Consider the following 18975-nt stretch of genomic DNA (forward strand, 5'->3'; position numbering starts at 1 on the left):
TGAACCAGGCCAGCACAAATTGTCTCCTCCAACAATTGATGCTAACAAAATACCCTCTGCACCCTGGCTCTGAGCTAGAGTTTCACTACGCCAGTGGTTGGGCCAGAGTAGCTTTTGACAGAAATTTTTGTGATTTATGTGTGTCTTCCGAGCTTCAAATGCATGGTTTCCATCCAACGGTGTTTTGGCTTTATGTTCCTTAATTTGAAACTCTGCGGATTTGATTACACGAGTTCACCATGGGAAGGTTTGGTTTCGCAGTCCATCTGGTATCTCATAGTTAGGTTAGTTACAAGTCAGGATTAATTTTGGAATGTAGAATAGTCCTCTACAGGCTAGAGCATGGCTTTGTTCCAGAATGTGGAAGTCATACTATAATCTTCCTTTAGTGACTTGCCAGGTATTTCTTACAGTGTCTTTATCTGCCTTGCCTTCCTCTCTGACTCGACTTCTTCCAGGGAGTATGGCTGGGATTGCCGGGCGGCTGAAAGTATAGTATGACATTTTGGTAGGCTCTAGCTGCTCCATGCCCGCTTTGAACTGTTGTTTTAACGTTATGTGATAAATACAGTTTGTAAAAACGTTGACCGCGTTGCCTTCAGAACACAAAGAAGCCCTGTTCTTGTGTTGTGCTGTGGGCGCTGCAACAGCTTCTGTTTCTACTTCAAAAGAGATTCCCCAAGATTGCCCAGGTCCTTGGGTCTCTGAAATGCTCACGCATGCAGGGAGCTTTTGGGTCTCTGTGAACTTGTTGAAGTACGATCTTCAGGGAAATGCTGAAATAATCAAGGTCCCTATGCATTACATTTTGGCAGAAAGTAATGCAGTCACTATGGCTTGGAAACCTGATAATTGCGCGTTGGTTCTTCTCGTGTATAAGTGAATATGTATCCTTCTTCCTAAGTGTAACTGAGAGCAATATAGTAAACAGTTTAGTAGCTGCATAACCAGCTACAGAAACCTCATTTTCTCTTCCAGTAATCCCTGCCGTGGTCTTTACTTGCTCTGTTGCTGGGGCTCAAATGATTAAGATTTATTGTTAATCCCTTGCGTTTTTCAGGGGACCAGGTAGGTGAAATGGACTGTGAAGAAATGAGTGACATTGTATTGTCTCCTTTAATGACAGGGTTGGTCTTTGAGGGGGTCTCTTAGAATGTGAGATTGTTTATCATTTATTATCTGAGTTAAGTAAGAATAATTCCAAGATGTCCATTTAACTTGCTTACCATGGGAGGACTTATTTAACATTAGAAAACCAAGCAACATTTAGAATCTCATCTATCTGTCTATCTGTCTGTCTGTCTATCTATCTATCTATCTATCTATCTATCTATATCTATCCATCCATCCATCTATCTTAAATTATTATGAGAGCAACTTAGGTAAAATGTCCATTATTAGAGCAGGCTAAGGTCTTTTGGGTACAGTATGCACTTAACCAATGGTGGGCCGCTATCGTGTTCATTGAATCCTTGTCATCTTGTTTTATATGCCATCCCATGCTCCAACACTCCACGTTTATACATGCTCCCTTGTTTCTGCCAGGCGTTAATCTGGTCATTTGCTGGCTCTTTGCTTGTGGAAGAGAGGATGCGCGCTGTGCTGATACCCTAGTTTTCATCCCACGGAAGTTCTTGATTCCACGATAAGCTTGGCTCTCATTTATCACTTGTCAGGCATAGCTTTTGAGGTTGCACTGGACTGTGTGGATTCCAGACTCCACGGGGGACATAATTCCCAAGACAGTAAGTAGGTGATGGGCATGACACCCAGGTTAAACGCTGTCTGGTTGTCCGTGACTAATGCGGTCAGCACCGAATGGAACCGATGATTGCCGCAGGAGCTAGGGGTAAATGGCCTGACGGAGAGGATGGAGCTGAACGCTATCTCAGTAAGAAAAACTTTCAGAGAAGCTTTATTCTAGAGCGCGTGACAATACTCAGGAGCGACACGCCTGAAGTGCATTTGTTTGGGGCCTTCCACGTTACAATAAGTTGGGAGGGTGGAGGGAACCAGATGTGTGTGTGTGGGGGGGCAGCGCTCTCTGAGTGCTCCAGGTACCGGCTTGGATGAGCTGCAAGTGCCTTTCCCCAGGTCAGCTGCTGTATTTGGGATAAGCAAACACGTGTTCTGCTTTGAGAATGAAGAGACATAGACAGACGTTTCTTGCACTTGCTGATTGCTTTCTTCCCTCTCTGTTGATCTGAGCGTTTTTGTGCTCCAAGCATGACAGCAAATAATGAATGGATAAAAATTAAATAAACTTTATTCTTTTAATTAACAATTAACTGTGCAGTTCATTCCGATAATTCAGCTAATTCCTCACAATTAAATTAATCATCTTACTCACATAGTCAGAGTTATTATGGGAAACGCTATGAAATATTACGGTTTATTATGCCTTAAATTTTACAAAGCACTTTTGTACCTAATGACACATGTAATTCTCTGAGTAACCGGGAGAACTCAGTAGCAGATGCAGAAGCTGCCCTCTGGATGAAGAAATACTGAACATCTTACAAATAGCACATACCTACACACTGGAGCAAACAAGAGTGTCTGTGGTTGGAATATGGTCTTCCTTCCTCCAAATTCACAGAGGAGCTCACTCATGGCTCTACGGAATGGAGGGAGGAAGGGAATCTGATCGGAATAGAGAGCTCAGAGGTTGGGCTTTGGGGTGGTCATTTGGGCTTCAAGATCAGAGGGGATCTGAAGAAGAGGCAGAGTTCTCCCTGACTCTGATCTTATCTAGCCCTGCTCTGCCTCACGACCACGTCAGGAAGAAGGGCGTCGTACGGCCCTTAGACTTTGGACCAGAGCTGTGAATTTCACTACACTTGTTTCCTTATAATGTACCAGATCGGTGTGGTTATTTTATTTTATTTTATTTTTGTATTCAGGAAGACACTAGTGTAAAACTCCTTGTGATGGGCAGTCAAGTGCAGACATTGTTTCTGTATCCCACAGCACATATGTCTGTAAATCTGTATATGCACAGAGAGATGAGAACCGTGAGCTCTGCTTTCATGTGATTTCTCTGTATATGTTGATAGAACCTTGGGACCACACACACACACATGCATGCGCGCGCACACAAATGCATGCACACACACACACTCACTGTCTATAACTGTTTCCATAGATGTAGAGGGCTGGTGTTTCTCAGTGGCAGAATACTTTTCCACTGGGCATCCAGCTCTGAGTTCAATTACCAATACTAGGGAAAAAAAGCAGTAAAATAAAGACGTAGGCAAGAAAATATTAACATTTCTCTTGTTTCTTACGTTCAGACGTACCATCACTATGTTTTACCACACTGGAGGGCATTATCAGCATAGTTTTCTCTTGTATTTACTAAACAATGGGCCCGATTAGATGCGGTACATCAGATCTGTGCTTGGGTTCTCAGGGCCTGGGATAGTGCCCCTCGTCTGGCCATCATTCAGTACACTCTTCAGTCGAGTCAATAAACAATTGGAAATCAAATTTTAGTTTATAATTCTGAAGACATCACATCTTATTATTCATGGTTTTATTGGATTAGAGGCCTTGAACATTGAAAATTGAATTTTATTTTTCAGTTTAGGGCATTAATATTATTAAAGCAAAATGATGAGCTAGGCCAAGCCAAGTCTCCAGGAAATCTACATTGTTCTTCTTTCCGAAGATATTTGGTGGCAAGAATAAGGCTTACCCACAACTGATAGGAATAGAAACATAGACATTGAGAGCCAGAACTAAATGGTAAAGCTGTAATGAGATGGAGTTCATAACACAGATTGGTTAGGTCTAAGGTCCTTTTTAGCAAGAAAACAAATGTCTTTGAAAGGCAAACTTGACTTGAGTTCCACTGATTCAAACACACTCATAAATGAAGAGAATATTTTATTTCACTGCAGGTAGATTTTATTCTAGTTTTTTCATCTGTCATGAGATGTTTGATTCATTGTGAGTTTTTCCCATATCAATGGCTTACCTGAAAACACCAGGCTTAGATGGGACATTTAGGGTTCACTGCAATGAAAACATTTGCTTAAAGATATCATGGCCTAAAATTGACGCTGCATTTGTGTTATGTGTGGAAAAGGCAATTAATAATACTAAACACACAACTCACACTGATATGAAAGAAATGGAAGATATTTGTTTTGACTGGCATAAATCTAACATCTGCCCATCCTGTTTTATTATCTTAATTCGTTGGTAACTTACAATTGCACGAAGGCATGTACCTGCACAGTAAAAGAAGACTATTTTGATGGGTATTTTGTGTGTGTGTGTGTGTGTGTGTGTGTGTGCATGTATGTGTGTGTGAGTGTGTGTATGTGTATGAGAGTGTGTATGTGTGCGAGAGTGTGCTTGTGTGTGCGTGTGTGTGTGTGTCCCAAGAAGTGCTGGGATTGTCTGCTGAGTGTGGAATGACCACATTCCCTGTAAGTTGAAGTTCCACACCTGAGTTCGGCTTGTTTGCACTTTCAAAAGGCAATTCATTTTTAATAACTGTACCCCATATTTTGTTTATGCCACATATGTTCACTCTAATAATTTATTTTGTTCACTTGGTGCAATTTTCTTAAGACTCCTTCTGTTTTTTACTTCTCAAGCATTGAAGTTGCCATGGAAATGGGGTCTTTGGCATCTCGGGCTCTGCAGAAGTACATCTTGCTGCATTTTGCGAGGTTTTAAGATTCAGACCATGTCAGGGAGTGAGAAGAATCGAGGTCGACATGCGTGTTAGCTGCAATATATGTTTTAGCACATTCGTTCCAGAGACCTATGTTTAGGTAACGTTTTGACTGAAAATGAGGGGACACGGGAAGGGCAGTGAAAGTCTAAAGCTGTCCTATAATGTTGCTCATGCTACTCTTTGCTCATGTACGGTCATGGGTAGGCAAACAGTACTGACGCTTAGTATGAGGGGCATAATTAACCATTTGCATACATGTGTGTCTATCTGAAAACTAAAATCAAGCTACTACAGCATCTATATTTTTGATACTAGTACTAGCATGTATTCCTACATACACATACACATTTACAAGTCAATTAACAATGTCAGAGACTATTTCACCATTTAGTTCTATTTCTGGTACAGGTTTTTATGCAGGTTTTTATTGGTGTTTCCTGTTCTGACGGGTAATCTTAGACCACAAATAACATTTCCGTCTTGGGTCCCGTTAGCCTTTTAAGGCTGTGATAGCTCTCCCCTGTGTTCATTGTCTTTGGTAATCCCTGCAAGGTGTTCTGGCTGACGGTTTTGTGTAATGCCCCCATTCAAGTTTGTCTGATTTTTATTTCTGACTAGCTCGAGGACATGAATTGCGAACAGGAATGGTTCAGAGATGGTCTCCTAGTCTTAGAGCAGATCAGGCTCACTTGATGGCAATACAAATCTTACACCTAATATGAGGCTAACTTTAGTAACTTGATTTAAAGTATAGATTGCTGATATTATCCATGGTAAATTGCTGGTTTTCTCCATGTAATTACTTAACACTATAGAGACGACACAAATATCTTGTGTTTCAGCTTTATTAAGTCCTGCAAAACCAGGTAATGCTGAATTGCTCTTCTACAGTTATTACTTATAATGCTTATGTAATAAAATATGCACCTTTCTTACCCATTGAATTTACTTAGCTGAGCATCTAAGCCACTAGGAAGCTTGTTGACTTGGTTACCATATACTTTGAGATGCTCTTATTATTTATATGTTTATTTTTGCCCTGATTTACCTTACAATACTATTTAATATTACAGCCCTATTTTGCAATTTAGCTTCCCCTGCCATTTAGTCAATCTCCAGCTACCTGGTATAGTTTGTGAAGTGTGTTATTTAGGGCTCAAGATCTAGACAATGTCTGTTTTCACAGGTATTAGGTATCATTGGTTCTTGTTCCCCTGCAGGAAGAGCAGGTGTGTAACAGAAACCACGAATGTTCACTTAGGATTATCTCCTATATCCATAGGCATATGTTTCTAACATATCACAAGTCCTTAGTGATAGCATTTGTCATTAGTAGGCACACACGGCCAATTTAAAGATGACCCTGTGGCTGGATACGGAGTGGGGATTACGGAGCGGAGAAGATGCTTGCAAAATCAGGCTGTGTGAGTGGATTTATCCGCGCAGGGACACTCTGTCGTCTGAGCGTGGTCTCTGTACTTTCTAATTTTAGCTGTCAACATGACTAGATTGAGAGATATCTAGATCTCTGCTGAGACTTTTCTGGCTATGTCACCTCAGTGAAGCTGTTTAGGAAGAGATCAGCCTTTGAACCACTCGAGAGAGTTTCGCTCTCTTCCAATATAAGAGACCACACCTAAACAGCTGAAATAAATTAACAGTATAATTAGAAGGAAAACAAAGCAGAGACAAGGAAAATCACTATCTCCTAGAAGTTGGACACTCACCAACTCCTGACCACACCATTAGAACTCAAGACTTTCTAGTTGGTTGAGTCTACCGTGTGTGGCAGTTGGCTCTTACCCCTCCTACCTCCAGCCTAGGTCCCCGGTTCTCAGCCCTTTTGTGTCTGATTGAAAATCACATCATGTCCCATGATCCTCGGGGCTTTGAATTTGGATTCAGTTACATTTCAGCTTCCCACCTCTCCAACTTAAAGCTAGAACATTCCATCACCTGAGATTTCAGAGCCTCTATACCACCTGGGCCGATTCCTATAGCCAGTCGTTTTATGTGTGCCTGTATCTGACCTATTTGGCCTAGAAATTTTATGAAGATAAAGTGGGCATACTTCTTACTGACTGCTACTTGGGAAACAATGTGTACTTTAAGATGATGTACATTCTTGGGGCTGGAGAGATGGTCCAGTAGTTAAGAACACTTGCTGCTCTTGCTGAGGGACTCGCTTTGCTTCCAGCATCCACACTGGTTGCCTGTAACTACAGTTTACAGGGGATCTGATCTCCTCTAGCATCCGCCAGTACGTGCGTGCACATGATGCCTAAATGTATACTCAGGCACATGTGTGCACGTAAAACAAAGAAAATAAATCTTAAATATGATGTGTATTCTGCTGACTGCATAACCTATAAATCAAATTGATGGCTTTAGACCTATTGATTTATTGTGCTTCCTTTCAATTAATTACAGAAAGAGAAGTATCAGATTTTACAACTCTAATTATACATGTTTAGATTTCTTCTGAAACATTAGAGTTTTTATGTATATAATTGCAGCTCTATTACTGGATGTATAAACATTCAGAGTGGTTATGTATTTGTGGTGAATTGACCCTTTTCCTAAAAAAAAAAGTTCTTCTTTGTTCTCAGTTATATTCCCGGTTGTGAAATTTTGTAATTAATACAGCCACTTTATTTTTCCAATTCATAAAATTATAAGTAACATTTACGTAGCTGCTGTAGAGCAGTTTCCTCTAATCAAAATGTTCTCTGTAGGTGACATAGGGAGGCTCCTGGGACTCGGGAGGGAAACAGATTGTCATCTGTCAAGGAAATAAGATTCACCAAGTGCCCCAACCTCCTTAGAGAAGGAGCAAAAAGTGCTGGGAGAGGAAACTGACCAGCTGAGGTCAAGGAGAGGTCAGAGGAGACCAACAGAGAGCCCCAGGGTTATGTCACCAAACCCTCTTTGGGATGGCCATTTTGGTGATGCTGTTGCTATGAGTCATCCCAGCTGCCAGAAGTACCCCCTTCACTCATGATATTGTTAGTAAACCCAATAAACACTCACTGGTGTTGTGGAACAATTGTACTCTGTGTGAAGATATATTGCTGTGATTGGTTGAATAAAGAGCTGAATGGCCAATATCCTGGCAGAAGATATAGGCGGGACTTCCGGACAGAGAGAACTCTGGGAAATAGAAAGTGGGGATTGCCAGATGGATGCTGAGAAAACAGAGCTCGAGGGAGGAGAGTTAAAATCCATGAGCCACATGGTAGTATGTAGATGAATAGAAATGGGTTGATTTAAGTTATAAGAGAGAATTAGAAACAAGCCTAGGCTAAGATTGAGCTTTCATAATCAATAAGAAGTCTCCGTGTTGTTATTTGGGAGCTGACTGGCATGGCAGAGGAAGACGTGTTACACACTGGCTTACCGACATTGACATTTTTTACATTCTGGGGTGAGTAGACAAGCATGTTTTGTTTCAGGAAGAAAAGTTCATCACTGAAGAATGCTCCAGCTTGATCTTTCCTATGGCATCAGCCTAACTAACACAGCCAGGTGATCGTCTTCTACACAGCTGCTCTGAATCCTTGCTTTAGAAAATCAACTCTCTTCCTCTTCTCTGCAATACTGTTATTGCTCAACATAATTTGTTTGAAATCTTTGAAAGATATTTTATTTCATTTGTTTATTCATTTTAGTGTGTCTGTGTGAGTATGTATGTGTGTATGCATGTGTGTGCATACATGTGTTGTGTGTGCATGCAAGTGTGTGTGTGTGTGTGTGTGTGTGTGTGTGTGTGTTGAAGCCAAAAGTCAACTTCCTGGGTTTGATTTGCTCTCTCTACCCTGGGGGTCTAGAGATGATTTCAGACGTTAATTTACTTGTCAATAATTTGTTATGTTGTAGATTACTAAAAGCTTTAGGAAATGTGTATTCACCTCCAGAGAATTATTTTTAAGTTTTCACAGTGTCTTATTTTATGCACCTAGAAATGGAATTACTGGGTTGCATGATAATTCCATGTCCAGACATTTTAGGACTCATCAAACTGGTTCGTTCAGTGTCAGGGGCATTTTGTATTCCCATCAGCCCTGTGTGATTTGAATTTCTACACATGGTGTGAAGTGACATTTCCTGAAAGTGACTCGACTAGAACTTCCTGAAGGACAAATTGTATTGATCATCTTTTGTGTGACTGATTTTCTTTTATTTCGTTTCCATGAGAAAAAAAAATCCTATGAAAGTCTTACGTCGTTTTTGTTTGATGATGAACTGTGTGACAGTGGGTCATATGTAAGGATTACATGCGACATCTGGATCCTGAAATGGCTGTTTATCATTTGAACAACACTTTCTTAAAATTGCTTGATTGCATTGGATCATTGATTAGATAAAGTCAGATAATCCATTTTTTTTCCAGACCAGCAAACAAATATTGACTATAAGAGAATAAACTGGCACAGTATAGCATAGAAGGACACATTGAAATTAATAATGAGCAATATTATAAAATATTATAAAAGGACGGAAATGATTAGTAAACTGTAGATATTTGCTTCACTTCAATTTTTTATAGATCTATAAGACAGACTGTCTATTCAACAAAGAAAACCAGAGCTCAGTAAACTGCAACCCACCAAAAGAGGCATAACTAAAATGGGATGGAGCCAGGCTTGAGAATGTTCACCGCTAAAACCAAGGAACTTTCCTGATAAGACTAATAAGACAGAAAGCACATAATTTAAACATTTTTAACTTTGACATAATTGTAAGTTTGCAGGAAAATTACAGATCAAGAGTGTTCCCATGTTATTTCCCCCCTGAAGAGGTTTGAGTTGCTGGAGAATCTCCTTCCAAATGCTTGTTAAATACCACCATTAAATAATAAAATAAAATAAAAATAATTAATTAAGGCTGAGCGTGCAACACATACCTGAAATCCCAGCACTTGAGGACTGAGTGGGGAAAAATTATTGAACTTGAGAGTCTGAAGAGCCTGGGCGTCATTAGTGAGACCCTGATCTCAAAAATAAATTAATTACGTTCCAAGTCAAGATGGGGAAACCTGATGAGGGAAGAAGAAATGTCCCTGCAAAGTAAGAGAAAAATTGAGACTGAAGTGCTTACAGGAGTAAGGAACCAGATGTAGGCTTCTTGAGTGTGGATTTACGTGCTAGTTCCTCTAACAATGAATGGGGGCTAGACGATTTTTTTCTCCTGTATCACAGCAAAGGAAGAATGAAACTGTTGCGTATCTGAGACTGTGCATGAAAACCACTCTGTAAAACTCAAACCCTGAGTCAACATTCACTAGTAAATAACAGCTCCGAGACGCAGTGAATACCGAAAAATTCCCGTTCCAGCCTCTCCAAAGGATCCCGTTTCTTCTCCGTCCCCACAGGCTCCTAAGCATGCACATTTGCAATGAAGGAATGCATATGGTACTTGTGACACTTTCCAGAGAGGCATCAAGGCATATTTTGCCACAGTGTATCAGGGTGGCGGGAGTCATCTCAAGGAGCACAATGCTGCTGAGTGGCATTCATGAGGCTAAGACCTAGCAGTGGCTGGCAGGAAGACCTTGCCAACCCCTGGCTTGGCTGGCATCACAGTGTGTCTGATTTCCCAGCAGATGAGATGTCAGAATCTGTGGACACGCGGAGGGAGGAGCAGGTGTTGACCTCTGATCCACAGCCTTCTGGCAACGTTTCCTGTTTCTCTTCAATTGAAAAATCACTTATGTTAAATTGTTAGCATTCTCCGCATCCCAGCCTGTCCCCAATGCCACCTGCCATTAGCCAAGGCTTCACACGGTGCTGCGGACACTTCTGCCCCGAGAGAGAACAGAAATGCTGCCTTTGAAGGTTGGCATATTTGTTCTCCCTGGATCTTAGATTACAGCATGGAATTTGAAGCCACATTGTTTATTTGGAAAGGGAGGGGGAGATTTATCTTAATATAAAAAAAGTCAGAATTTCTGAGTCTATTTTGTGTCTGTGTACTTTTAGGGGAGATTGTTGAATGACCTTCAGTATCACATATTTTCTCATCTACCAGAGAAAGTGGTAGACTTCTGGAGAGTAAACAGTAACATTAGTAAAGATAATAGATATAAGATAAAAGATAATAGATAAGGTTTCTAGTGTAATATATAAAGTTTGATGTATAATTCTATAGCTGGTATAATAAATGTTATAAAAACGATTTTTTTTTCTGGTACAGGTTGTGCTTGCTTCCCATTTTCTTCACTCGGTCTGCTACTGAACTTGGCAGGTTTTCCCTTTAATCCACTCTGCCTTCTATGTGTCCAGTGATCGGGGACATGGAGAGCCGATGCTAGAGCTCATTCCTCCTTCATCTCTGCCCCCGATGCCGCCTGAAGCGCCTCCCTGACCAGGAACTTTGCATAAGGATGATGTCGAAGAAGAAGCTCACCCACGCGCTTACCGCGTGCCCCACTCTCCCCGCCCCCGACGATTTCACAGCACCCTAAAGAAGTTTCTCTCAGTTCCTACGGTTGTCTAGAAAATCAAATGACAGCAAGACTAGCTTTTCACCCAGGTCTGCAATGCGTGTGCTGCTTGGTAGAAATAGCTCTTCTTTGCCCCAGGGATGGAATGGGCGTGGTTTGAGGATAAAGGAGGGAAGAGTACCTATTCTTCACGTTCGAAATAGGAAAGTTACTGTGGTCCAGGCAGCCGCAGCTAGACTGTAGAACAGATAGTGATTCATAGCAACCTCAGCTTTCACATGGGCTCTTCATGGTCTCCCCCAAATCATGCTAGGGGACCTCACAAGGTCACGAGGGAAATGAAAATACGAGTGAGAATACCAGTCGTAGTTTAGGCTACTTGTTCAATTCATGCACACAACCTGTCCATTATTTGGATATTATCTGATAAAATTGGCTCAGATCTGTGAGAGGACTAAGTTGTAACAGGAAGGGTCTCTCAGTGTTTTGGGAGACTATGGTCATTGACGAGACCAATTTTTGAAAAGGAAATACAGTCCTCATGGGATTTATGCAGATTTTCAATAGAAAAGACTTAGTGGTTGTTAAAAGTAATTTCTTAACTTTCAACTTGAACACAGGATGAAGCAAACTGCCCAGATAAATGGTTCTTAATCTTTTGGCGTTAGAGTTTGTGGTGAGTGGTTTTTACACAGTTTAGAATCACCTGGAAGGAGTCAGTGGGAGACTGTCCAGCTCAGGTTGGTCCGTAGATGTCTGTGAGGGATTGCCTTGTCTATGTTAATTGGTGCTGGACAACCCAGCTGAAGAGTGGAGCGTTCTATGCTAATAGGAATGTTGACTCCGTTCCCAAGTTTCAGATATCGCAACTCTCATCTCCAGTCTGTTGGGTCCTCTTGGGAGCTGACTAGATCTTAAGAGTGGAATCTTCAGAAATGGGATTATCTCCTCCCAAATGTGTTTATTATACAAACAATCTATAGTCCATGATCCCAGAGAAGCTAGGTAGTAAGGAGAACCCTAAGAGAGACATACATGGATCCCCCTGGGAAGGTGAAACAGACAAGATCTCCTGAGAAAATTGAGATTGTTTTGGAGGCAGAGAGAAGGAAAAGTAGAAGAGGAGAGGGAGGGAGGAGGAAAACATGAGAGAATGGTGGTGTGGGAGCTCCTTCTGTCTGTGTGTTGCTTTTATTGGTTAATGAATAAAGAACTGCTTTGAGCCTTTGGCAGAGAAGAACAGAACTGGGGGGGAAGACTAAGCTGAATGCTGGGAGAAAGAAGGGCAGAGTCAGGGAGAAGCCATGGAGCCACTGGGAACAGATGTGCTGAAACTTTGCTGGTAGGCCACGACCTCATGGAGGGCAGTGGATGATTGGTCAACTCACAAGGTTTCAGAGAGGAACAAGAATTTTATAAGCTATTGAACTATACATGCGATATTCTGGTAAAGCATCCAACTTTCTTCTGCCTATATACTGAGAATTTGTGTGGGGCCAAACAGGAACACAATGGACTAATTTTTTTTTTTTTGGCAGAGGATATTTCATGGCAGTTCAACATTGAGATGGTGATATTGATATTTCTTATCTATATTTAAAAAGAACAAGTAGGGAAGGGAAATTTAAAATGTGCAGCTTACAGACAAAATAAGAGCAGCAGGAAGCTTCATGTTGTAGCCAAGTCCTGTGCTATAAAAGAAGCTGTGATCGTTAGAACAGAGACTTAAGAGACTCCTCCTTGCTCTGTGTTAGAACAACAGAAAAGGTGCCCTGAAGGCAAAACTCCATCTAATTAAGCTTTGAATCCGTGAAAATGAGCCTGAAAGGCTGCTTGCTCCTAGAAAGCAATTGTCTAGGAAGGCTTTTCCGATAGCTCCAGAAGTTGCTTCAATTGTAGCACAAGAGTTCCAAGTCCCATCCCAAGCTGGCAGCCATACTTGGCAGGAGGTTTCTGTGGTGCTGGTTTTGGAGACAAGAAAGAGGCAAAAACTGTAGCGCTCATGGAGTATTTCCCAGGAGCTTCAGAGAGTTGCATAGGTCAGGCAATGTGTGGCAGGGGTGGGAGGTCCTGAGAGGCCATTTCGTGAAGAGGCCATTATGGTGACGCCTGGGTTGTGGTGGAGAGCCCAAGATGTTAGAGATGTTGGAGTCATGAGATATTTTTCTGTGAAGAACTGCAGACAGGAAGAGGAAGCATCCCACATCTTAGATGTGTGTTACATTAGGCAGTGAAGGTACAACAGAGCCATAAAGTCTTTGGAAGTGAATCTCTAGGAAACAATCATGGTGCTATAGGATCTGATGTTTGTACTACGAGGCTTTAGTCTTGCTCTGGCCCAGTCTTTCTGCCGTATGCCCCATTCTTCTCTTTTTAAGTGGGAATATAAATGCTGGGGCATTGTTTGTTGGAATTATATAATTTGCATTCTATTAACGTGAAATTTGATTTGGAAGGAGTCACAGTTAAGAAGTTACCTTGAGATTCATAAGGGACTTTTGGACTTTGGATTTTTAAACAGAGTTAAGATATTATGTAAAGATTATAGGAAGTTTTGAAGTTGAGCTAGTTGAATTTTGCAGGAGATGGCAAGGAGCGTGTTGGAAAATGGAGAGACACTGTGGGTTCACTGGGATATGCCTTGATTAGGCTCATATGTTTAAACACTTTGGCCTACAGTTGTTGGCACTGTTTGGAGATTATGGGCCTTTTAGCCAAGTTCCTGTTCCCATCATCATGCCGTACATGCCTTTTCTTCCACGACGGACTCTATCTACGTGAAACCGTAAACTAAGATAAACCCTTTCTTTCGTACGTTGCTGTGATGGGTTGAATGAGAATGGTTCTAATAGACTCATGTGTTTGGATGTACGTCCCCATTTGGTGGGACTGTTTCGGAAGCATTGAGAGATATGGCCTTGTGTGTTTGCCCCTTGAGGCAGGCTTTGAAGTTGCCAAAGACCACATCACCCCTCCGTTCTCATCCTTGTGCTTCTGGATCAAGATAAAGCTGTATTATTCTGGAGTCACGTGTTCCTGCATGCTGCCGTGTTCCCCATCTTGGTGGTCATGATCTCATACCCTCTATAACTACGGGCCCCAAATTACACATTTTCTCTTATAAGTTGGCTTGGTTTTGGTGTTTTGTTATGGCAGTAGAAAAGTAACTAAGACAGTTGCTTTTGTCAGGGTATTTTAGAACAGCAGAGAATGATTAACATACCTGGATCTCTGAAATGTCAGATCTGCGATCCTGTAGTCTTCTCTATCTTGTGCCAAACTGGCTGGCAGCTACCAGTTCCATTGGCTCAGGCAACCATTTGATTTTGTTATACCATTCACTGTTAAGTTTTCTTCCTGGCTTTCTGATGTGGGATTCCCCCTCTGTATACTGTGAATATGAGCCTACGGGGGCCATAAACACTCAAACCACCACATTCACAAACAGGTTTAGTTTGAGATACAAGCATATCTGTGATTTTTAGCCAATTAAAATTTCCTGATTAGTTTTCATTCTGCACTGGCAAAATTGGTATGGGTCTAGAGAAAGGATAGTAATACAAACAGAGGTTCTCCTCTCCAGTATGTAGGAGAGCCACAAATCTGAGACACACATAGTCAAGATTCTCTTTCACCTCTCTTGACCTGGAAGGACTTAACTCTAGGGCAGATGAAGACAACTTCTCCCAATGAAAATTTCAACAAATCATATAGGCAGATCTCTTACTATAGCAAAACGCTTGACAACGTGTGATATGGTTAGGAAATCATATACAAAAATCAAATGAAGCTGGCTCTAATTATGAACACTCCTGCTACTGTTAAGCAGAAGGAAGAGAAGAATCAGCTGTTGAAAAGAGAGAAGCATCCCATGATAATGAAATGATCACTCCTCAGCCAGTAAATATAAGAAAAATGTGGAAGCAGAGGACATAAAAAGGGAATCAATTTCTCCAGAGGTAGTAGCCAGGGGATGATTGCTCTTTGCAGATAATTGCAGTTTGAGTGATATTTCATTCCTTCCAATGGAATATGAAATGATCTGGCCATAGGATTATTTTCTTTTCAAACTAAAGAAACACATTACTGAGCAGAATCAGGTCGGCTTCAATTTTATTTTCACCTGGGTTACAAAGGAGAAGGTAGGATGCCTTTTGAGAAGTGACGCCCTTCAAAGAGGAAACCGATGAGATCCTCCGGAGGTAAGCCGCGTGCTCCTCCTGGAAAACTGGTCCAAGCTGGGACACAATGACATCATCGGGAAAGACCATTATTGTACAGGGAAGACTGCGCTTATGCTAGTTGTATCCTGAATGACTCTGTCATCTGGCCAGCTCACTGGTCCCCAGTTGCTTTGTGTGTCAACAAAATTTGATTTCACTTCACAAATAGGATGATAGTTATAAGAATACATGTGAAAGCATTAGTGTAAATTTTAGAGATGATCCCACACTTTATGTGGGGAAAGCTAAAATTAGTAGCCATATTACAAATATAAACCATTAACTTTAAGTGCGAGTATCCCTGACTTCTGGACTCAGGCATTGCTTTCTGTTAGAAAGTTTTTTCCAGTTGCCAAAATGTCAGTCTACTTTACATACCATTCATTGCTTGATCATACACACATCTGTACATATACAGATGTGTGTATTTAAAATAAAGACTTTGTCAAAATTACAATTATATGGGCTTTGTTGAGTTGTACACAGTTACTATAGAAACTTTTAAAAACTAACATTAGACTTATTAGAAAATGAGATTAAATATCTTCAGACACACTAATGGAAAATGGATCTGTCTAGTAAAGGCTGAATAAGAAAATTCAAAGTATTTGATTGAAACTGAATACATTTGGTGATTCCCACTGAAAAACTCTTGTCTCTTTGTTGTTTACATGAAGGAAAGTTTTAAGTTGAAGACACCAATATACTGTGAAACCAGAGTTCAAGATAGCAAATTATTAATTTAATCTGTTTGTTTGTATAAATCATCTATTCTCAACATTGCTGAGGGATGCACAGTATAGCTCCGTGGCTGATTATAATGCCTAATAATTCGAAAGTTGCTTTGCTGGTCTTGACATATCATTCCATTTACAATGAAGAATCCTTGTGAATACTCATCGTAACCTTCACAAGCTCTTGAGAAGGGACAAGTCAAAGGAACGAACAAAGCCCCACAAAACACCCACTGTAAATCGGCTTTAATATGAATTCTGTTTACTTCACAACCTGGAAAATGTTTGCATGCCAACCACGGACCTCACACGGCGTTGCTCCGAGATTTTGCCATACAGCACTTTGTTGGGTTTTATTATCTGCTTAAGTGATTTTGTCATTAGATAGTCAGGACGTGAAGGCTTCAGAGAGACGGGTAATGTAAAGAATGCACCTTGCCAACACAATAGATGCAATTTTTAATATTGCCAGGCTAATGAATAGGATTCATCATATTTCAAAACCTGTGGTGGTGCCCATTGTGCAGAGACAAAATATTAAGTGGACTTTGTGTGTCTTTCTCACCGTTTTCAATGCCACTCTTTGCTGTGCCCGTGATTTGCCCTCCTCAAGGTTATTGGAATGTCTGTGTAGACGCGTCTCTCTAACTGACCTTGGGTCGAAAAATGCGGAGGCAAAACTCGGCTACTTGTGGACAGGAATCGTGACACCATCCTTTCCACGGTGCTGTCAGCATCTTTGTGACAGAAGTTCTTTAAAATGGTGTGTGTAGACACACATAAACAAGTAAACAAAACATACAATGTGGCTATATTTAGTGATAGATAGTCGCATAGGAAAGGCGATATGTTCTAGCTTGAACGTTGGCCGTGCTTGGGTTTGGGGTAGGGCACAGCATTGCACTGCATTTCAAATGAATATCTTAGCATCGCCACTGCTCAGTTCTCCACGAAGAAAGCCTAGAACACGAAAGGAGACTAGAATTATAATAGTTAACAATTTATTTGGTGTTTGACATGAAGACGTTTCATTTTAATTTACTCTGTGAGAGTATATGAATTACTAAGTAAGGATCTCCATTTTCTGCAAAGTCTTCACCCAACTGATATGACTCTCGAGGGCACGACACTTTCTGCCTCTGCTTCCTTCTCCTGCCTCATGGATTGTCATCATTTTCTTCTGCAAATTCAAGTTCAGCGCTCTCTAAAGCTTTCCACAGTGAGAGAAATAGTGAGTGTCTGTGCTCTCCTGCATGCTAAACCAGCAGCCACATGCAGCGGCTCAGAGCTTGAAATGTAACTGGTACGACTAAAGAGCTGGACATCACTGAAATACAATCCACTTCCGTTCCCGTGGATCCAGCTGTTGAATGGGACAGCACAGCGGTGGCTCCTCAAGTGAGGTGCATTTTTCTGATTCCTAGTCCCCCAGCTTTGTAAGATGCTCGTCTCTTAGCATCACACCCTGTATCACACCCTGATGCTCCTTCTCCACAGTGTGAGCACCTCAGGTAAGTCTTCATGTACTTCTTAGACCAGCATGAGTGCTCCTGCTGCGGAGTAGGGGAGCTGCCATCTAGGGCCATCCTTTTCGACACTTCTGTTTTCTTCTGGACTCGAAATTTTAGACTTTAGATTTGATTCAAAGCTGTATGCATCTCCCCGAGTCTTTGGCACATGGAGAATATCCAGTTGTTGTTTACAGAATAAGGGAAAAGTTGTGAAATGTGCTATTTAGATTTGATGACTATATTTTTATCACAATTTAATATTCCAAATAACTTCAAATAATTTTTTTTACTAACATATATAGTTAAGTTCCAGATTATGTATTTTTCAGCATATCATTCCATTATATCATGTTCATGACCTTAGTATCTTTATTAGGCTAAGTCTCCAAAATTTGATATTTATTAACATTTTATATTTAGTGAATTATCAGATACAGGATACTACAAAAATCCCAAAATGTGCCAGGCATGGTGACACACTCCTTTAATTCTGGAAACTAAGAGACAGAAGCAAGTAGATCTCTGAGTTCATGGACAGTCGGCTAAATGGTGAGTGCCAGGGGAGCCAGAGTTAGGTAGAGAGACCCTAAAAAACCAAAACAAACAAAACAACAGAAACAACAAAAGATATGAGGCCAGAATGAGAGCTTCATGGTTGGGAACACGTACTGCTCTCTCAGAACCCGAAAGACAACCAACAGCCATCTGTAACTCAAGCTCCAGAGAATCTAATCTCCTCTTCTGACTTTTGAGGGCTCCAGGCTCACATGTGAGAGATACACATATGTGCAGGCAAAGCACTCAAAGTAAAAATAATTATTAAGAAAAATAAAAAAACACTCCATAATAAAAAGATGTGCATTACTATTTGGCCCTTTTAAAATTTGTGTTCTTGAATAAGAGGACTCTCGCTACTATAATTTAATTCCCTTAGTCATAAATAATGAAATTAGATGATGTGTTTTTAAAGGTAATTTTGGCTTATGAATTTTATAATTCCATAAGAGACGGAATGATTTGGTATACAGTGAATTCTCAAAATGACAGAAATGACTGGATCATGTAAATAACGCCATCAAACAATCACTTAAAAGTCAAGTATGTGTATTTTCGAGACCATGTTTCTTAAGAGTAAGAAACTTTCCATAATAATATTTACAATAAGTACTACTTCTAAAGAATTTGTAAAGCGACAGTGTTATTTTATCAGCTTCCTGGATTCCTTCGCTTAATTCTTCCCTGCCTGGATATAAGTAACAAATCTCGCCCCTGTGACGTCTACGAGAGTGTCGTGGGGTCCTAACAGGCAATGTAGCCTCCGAAATCCTTTCTGTGCATAGTCTGTGGCATTGTGAGGCGTTGAAGGCCGAGATGA

This window comes from Alexandromys fortis, unplaced genomic scaffold (assembly GCF_014885135.2).
Source record: "Alexandromys fortis isolate MF-2015 unplaced genomic scaffold, M_Fortis_MF-2015_v1.1 scaffold_65, whole genome shotgun sequence".
NCBI lineage: Eukaryota > Metazoa > Chordata > Mammalia > Rodentia > Cricetidae > Alexandromys > Alexandromys fortis.